The 6701-nt window shown below is 43.9% G+C and overlaps 1 pseudogene; it reads right to left on the reverse strand.

Annotated features, from left to right (window-relative positions):
* Positions 1 to 4807: 4807 nt before the first annotated feature.
* Positions 4808 to 6701, reverse strand: part of LOC119299289 — a 2257-nt pseudogene continuing 363 nt past the window's right edge.

The raw sequence follows: 6701 nt of genomic DNA on the forward strand, positions 1-6701 counted from the left end.
AAGGTTCTTAAGGGTGTCATGATTTGGTCAACATGTTCTCTGTTTATTCTATTTTAATGTCTGCAGTACATTCCAACTTGGCGTGATTCACATCATCGTTAGCACCATGTTCGCTAGCAAGACCACTTCGCTTCTCTGCCGGCACCGACAGGTACTCACCCCGTCCCATATCTTGTTTACTGCTTCATTTTGTGTTGCTAAAATACCGAAAAAACAAGTGAGTTCAAATTATAAAAAAAGAAGAAGCTAGATGTTTAAAAAAAATCAGGAGCCGTTTTAGTGAATCTATATTGAAAATTAACTCATGTTTTAGTGAACCAGAATTGGTTTGTACTTTTTGCTTGATGCGTGTTCATGAGCAGTTCAAAACGTGTACTTGTTCCCTGCTTTGCTATAACACTTGTTAGATTGCTATCCAAAAAATTTCATGTATTCCTGAATTTGCTGCTGGTGTAGAAGCCCAGTATATATTTTATCATCAGTTCATAAAGGAAAGATGAATCAGTGCAATGTGCGTGTTAAAAAAATCAGTTTTATATTGTACGGTAGTTCGCTGTATAAAAAATTTGTAATAGTTTGGCCAGAATAAAGTTCGCATAGTTCAGACTTGCGAGGTAGAATGTTCGGTGAGAGAAAACCATCAGTTTAAATATATATGCAGGAGGTTGAGCGCATAAAAAAATGTGATTTTTTAGATGCGTTCAATTTTTCAGCTGTAAGAGAGAAGAATTTATCTCTTGTCTATCTTGCTTCTCAGGAAAATTGGGCAAGGATTCGAGAAGCCGGGCAAAAATGTGTTGCTGCACAAGCACCTACAGTTCCCGGTGGTCGCCTTGGCCACACTTGGCCATGAGCTCGTCCACCATGGTGACTGGCAGCCGTCCAAGTGGAACGCGGACATTAGTCCAAGCAGAATTTGGGACGGCTTCTGGGCAACTGCAGGTTAGAAAGTTCAACATCTGATAGGAATTCAGTTCAGAGAAATGTAGTTTAGAAATTCATCTTCTGTTCTCCCCCCCCAAAAGTTTTTCTTCTAAAGCTTGAAGCGAATGGGCTAAGAAGTGTTATAAGAAATTGTTTTGGTTCCGTATATACATTCCATATGAGAAGATGCATCATGCTGAAAAGCTTGGTTCGGTGTGTGGCCTAGAGTAGCATGAGACTCTAATGTTCTCTGAACATATTCAGAGTTTAACTAATTCAGTGCAAGTTTTGCTTATGAAAACTGATATTTTCCGCATGTACTAATCCATTTCAACTGTGGGTGTGTTTAAAAAAGAATTCAACATGTACTGAAAATGCCTTCAAAAAACGAAGAGTAAATAACATCAGTGAGTTCTAGTACCTAAATTACAAAAGTTCACTGACAAAAAAACTATCAGTAAAATATAGTGCTTCAACTAGAAGATCACTCATGCTATTTGCTTCATAGTTTCTCTGTTGTTTCAACTTTTATTTTAATCTTTTCATTTGTAAATTCTGCATCTTTTTTTGTTTACAAATTATAGGCATGATACTTGTACTGGGACTAGAGTACAAGTATTACTTCCAGGCAAGTTCAAAATAAAACCCGAAGAAAATTCTTTGTCCATGTGGCAAATAACTTGTTGCTGCACTTCAACAATCAGTTTTCCTATAAGCATAGCAACGAGGTGGCATCCTCGCTGCGTGCCTCTGCCGAGGAGGATGTAGCAGCGGGGTTGAACTCCCCGTTCGTATCTCCTCTCTCTTATCTCTCACCAACAAAAATTGATTGCTAATTTGATTTCTTGTAATGAACTATGAGTTTCCATTGATGCAGAGAAGGTGATTGATTGTTCATATGCCCAATGAGAACTGGCATTTTTTCTTAAGGTTTGATGTTACACTACGGCTAAAGTGTTTTAGTTGTTACAAGTTGAAAACTCCACAACAACCTGTGAATGCAAGTTTCAATTTTGGTTGGGATAGTGGTGTGGGTAGACTTGTATTTCCCGTGATTGTAGAAGCATCTAGGGAAGTAACACAGTATTTATGTGAATTGTTGTCTGTTCCATGTGCATGTTCGATAAGTTCAAATTTTAATTTGAGATTTTTGACAAGATATAATAATAGGATTGCATTGTATAGATACATAAGTTCAGTATAGAGATGGTGATTCAGTTCGTCTTTTGTATGCACAAGTTCAAATTTTGTACGCTTTTCAGTTCATCTACTTCTGATGATGAGTCCGATTTCCTTTGTGTTTCCATCTTCGTATAATAGAAACAAGTGCTCGTGGTTATGCTTCAGATTGAGCACTGTACTTTCACTTGGTTAACATAAAACAGGATGCATCGTGGATGTGCTCATCATAAAATAGGATGAAGTTTATGCTGCGTACACCTTTGCCTCTCCGTTGCTTCACTCTCAAAAACACGTGTATGTGTGGCTGTTTATTGCTTCTTGCTACTACTATTTTTGTAAATGATTTTGCGTGTGCACTCCAGGAGTGTTTTTGTTTCTGTGGGTCAGCTGCTCAACAATCTTGTACTGCCCAGTACATGTATTACTACTGGGAAGGTTCAAAAATCAGAACTCCACAAGTTCAACATGGTGTATGACACGAAGGAGATCATCGAGAGGGCGCGTCGCGGTGTCATGGGCTACATCAAGCACGCACTCACCCTCTTCGCCAGTTTCGCCATTGTCCTCGTCGTGTCCTCATCATCGGGGTAAGCACCCAAGCCACCTTGGCTGACTACTCATCCTCCACCCACGGTTGCTAAAATTCGATTCATTTTTATATGATGTGATCCATTGAGATGGCTGACGGTGTTGTGTTCCATTGCAGCTCAAGAACGCATGTGCCAAGTCCGAGGACAAGAAGAAGAGGAAGAGGAGGTCCTGAGAGTGTCATCTTTGCATCATAGATAACATCACCTCCGCCGCTAGTGGCACCACCACTGCTAAGTACAGTATGTAGTACATAGGAATTAAGCTGGTGCAGTAACTTGGTGCCATGCCACCCTTGTTAATTCACACTCGTGGGAACCTGCTGTGAGTTTGCTGCTGATGAAGCTTTTGCGGACGTCGTGTGTGTTCCGGATCTCTTTTGTTCATGTTAGATAATCGAAACCTGAGACGATTTGGTTTGGTTTGCGGAGAACATGGCTACACTTCTTTGTGGTTGATCTAGTCTCATCGGTTATAACATTGTGACGTGTCTCATTTCTTTTGCATTATATGCCAGCTTCCTCTATGTAAGTCCAACACATGTTTGGTGTAGCGTTTCTGTCTTGGTAGGTGGTGTTGAGCAGGGCCTGCCCGATTGTGATTGAGCAAGAGTAACTGAACTAAAATTTTCTACCGTTTCTGCACTTTTTAATGTTTAAACTACTGTTTCCATCAAAATGTTTGATCTAGTCTCATCGGTTGTATGTTCAAACATGAAGTCTCAAATAAGTTTGGAAAAAAGCTCAAACAAAATAAAAAAACCCATGAAAATTTAAATGGTAAAAGTTGAAGTCGCAAAACGCGAGAAGTCCAAAACATCGTAGCAGAAAAATTGAGTTAAAAAACACAAAACATTTTATTTTCAAAAAATAGCATTCAGTTCAATGATAATGATATAATCCATGCAAGTTCGAGGACTATGAAAACCGTAAACCATTGAAAAGTTGCAAGGAAAAGCCATACCAAAAAAAGTGAAGTCTAGTATGCGAAAATACCCTCAGTACAAACCCATACGGGCATCAGTTCAAGTACTTTTTTTGGAACCATTCAAAATTACTCTATGAAAAAATACCTCCTCTATACAAACACACACATAGATTAGTACGAGTGCCGCCGCGAGCGCCGCCGTTGTTGCCCGCGCCCCAAATGTTGTAGCTTAGACGACTTCAGAATGTTTATCGTGTGTGCTCTACCGTCGTGTGCTAGTCCAAGAATTCCATGTATTACTACAATGGGAGTTCAAAAGAAAACCCTATAAGACGCGCCATGCCCCGACACCATGCTCGGGACGCGAAAAAAGCTCAAACGGAAAGAAAACCCTATATGAAAATTCAAATGGTAAACGTTTAGGTCGTAAAATGAGAGAAGTCCAAAACACCGTTGCAAATAAATATTTTCTTTTTGAAAAAAATGTCATTCGGTTCAACTATATAAATCATGCAAGTTCAGGGACAATGATACCATAGATCGTTGGAAAGTACGAGGAAAATCTTACGGAAAAACAGAGTAAAGTCTAGTATATGAAAACCGCTCAGTACAAACCCAAAAATTGGAGATCAGTTCGAGTCCTCTATTTTCAGAAGAATTTAAAATTAATCTATGATAAATAGGAGTACTATAGAAGAAGAGAGAGGGAAATTAGCTGCAACAAACAAGCACCCCTTCATGGATTACAAATATCCAACATAGTGCCATTTCGTGATAACATCATACGCCTGCTAGAAGAAACCTTCAAAGACAAAATGAATTGGCATCTAGAAAACTAATGTGCAAGATGAAAGGAACATGATTTATATAGTGCTAAATAGTACACCCCTCTTCACTCATCCATGTATTTACAAGCGTGAGGGCAAAAATAAGCACGAGATGGCACAATAGTTCCTAATTTTTCCTACCCTAATCAAAAGAATTTAGGCCTAACTATAGCTAAGCTGGTACTCCATTATTGATCCCAATCAAGAGAGATTGAAGATCGAGCAGTAGTAACTCACATAATCTCATCAAGAGTCAAAAAGAGAATTGAAAAGAAGTTTAACTCATGATCAAATGGTTGTTCGTACGTCCGTAGTACCCCGTCCCGAATGCATCTTTGGTTTTGCTCAGAGTCAGAGACTTAGAGCCAGAGCGTGCCGGCGTCCTTGAGTATGGGCACGAGCTCGCCGGAGATGTGCACGGCCATGAGCCGATCGAGCCCGCCGAGGTTCCTCCCACCGACGAACACCGCCAGCAGCACGACGACGGCCTCGCCTCCAGCGTTCCCGGCCACCGCTGCAGCGAGCTCGGCCTCGTCGGCGACCTCGTGCATGGTGGGGTTCACCCCGAGCCCCTGCAACAGCCGCTTCACCACGTGGCTGAGGTAGCACCCGTGCCTCCCCACCACCAGCACCAGGCTCTCTGCCACCGCCCTCCTCACCACCTCCCCGCCGTCGCCCCTCGCCGCCGTGTCGGCGAGCCGCGAGACTGCCTTCCTGGCCGGCCACGCCCTCGGCCTCGGCCTGCTCAGACTGCTGCAGGCACGCCGGCAGCTGGCCGGCGCTGTAGGGGATCGCCTGGTCGATCGGCCGAGCGACGTACGACGCGATCGAGCTCTTCTCTTTTTCGCTCGGTTTGCCGTTGCTGCACCAAGTCCTCTTCTGCCATGGACGCGTGCTTCTCTGCTTCCCCCGCGTTCTCTCATGCTCCCGTCGTCGCCTGCGTGTGGACTTGTACCACCACTCTACCGCATGTGCGCAAGGGCCGCAATGCAAGAGGCGCCCTGCTCCTTCCGCTTCTCGCCCACGCCATGGCGTGCGCACTCCTGTAGAGAAAAATAGCTCAGAGTTCAATGAGATGAAAATCATCAGTACAACCGTATGAAACCATCAGTTCAAGTAGGGTAACAGAATAATATTCTGTTATGCGTAATAGAATAGCCTAGATGTATATATATATATACAAACGAGATCTCTTTTTTGCATATTCAAAGTTTGAGATTGCTAGCCAGGCCTGCCGCCTGGTAAAATGTACCAAAAAATTGAACCATAGGGTACAATCATGATTTCTTACCATGGAAAAAATTGGAGGCGAAACGATGAACTCATGTTTTCATTCAAACAAAAATATGCTATTAGTTAATGTAAATGTTTTCAAGTAACACACGGTTCACTCATGAAAGCTGTGTGTCCACTAAACCGTGGCTGATGCCCCCCTGCCACGCGCGTGATCTGAGTCATGCATTCTGATTGGCCAGAACCCAAACCCCACGGATCATACGTCTGCACCGTTGGACTCTCCTTGATCGAACGGTATGTAACACCCCGTATGTAACTTACCATATTTGTACTCGCACTCTTGCCATTTTTGGCTCTAAGTTATGAGATTCCCTCGTGGTTGGGTTTTGTCTTCGTTTTGCATTTTGTTCACGTCATGCATTTCATATCATGTCATCATGTGCATCTCATTTGCATACGTGTTCATCTCATGCATCCGAGCATTTTCCCCGTTGTCCGTTTTGCATTCCGACACTCCTACGTCTTCCGACGCCCTCTTTTGTCTTTTTTCGTGTGCGGGTGTTAAACTTTCTCAGAATGGACCGAGATTTGCCAAGCGGCCTTGGTACACCACTGGTAGACCGCCTGTCAAGTTTCGTGCCATTTGGAGTTCGTTTGATCTCCAACGGTTAACCGGGGAACCGTAAAGGCCTCGTGTGTGTTGCAGACCAACACCCCTCAAAAGTGGCCCAATAACCCATCCAAAACCCCTCCATCCTCTCGGACGTTCGATCACAATCGCGTGGCCGAAAACCGCTCTCCATTTGGACACTCCCACCTCCTTCTATGTATAGATATGTGCACCCCTCCGAAATTTCGGGTCCAAAACCCTAGTCTAGCTCCTCCCGCCGTCGCCAGACGCGTCCGCCGGCGTCGGACACGTCGCCGTCGCCCGCGCCCAATCCTGTCTCGCCACGTGTCCCGCCGCCTCCACCCACCACGCCGGCCCGCCTGGCCCATGGCCGGCCCGCCCGCGCG

The sequence above is a fragment of the Triticum dicoccoides genome, chromosome 5A (genome assembly GCF_002162155.2).
Source record: "Triticum dicoccoides isolate Atlit2015 ecotype Zavitan chromosome 5A, WEW_v2.0, whole genome shotgun sequence".
NCBI classification, from domain to species: domain Eukaryota; kingdom Viridiplantae; phylum Streptophyta; class Magnoliopsida; order Poales; family Poaceae; genus Triticum; species Triticum dicoccoides.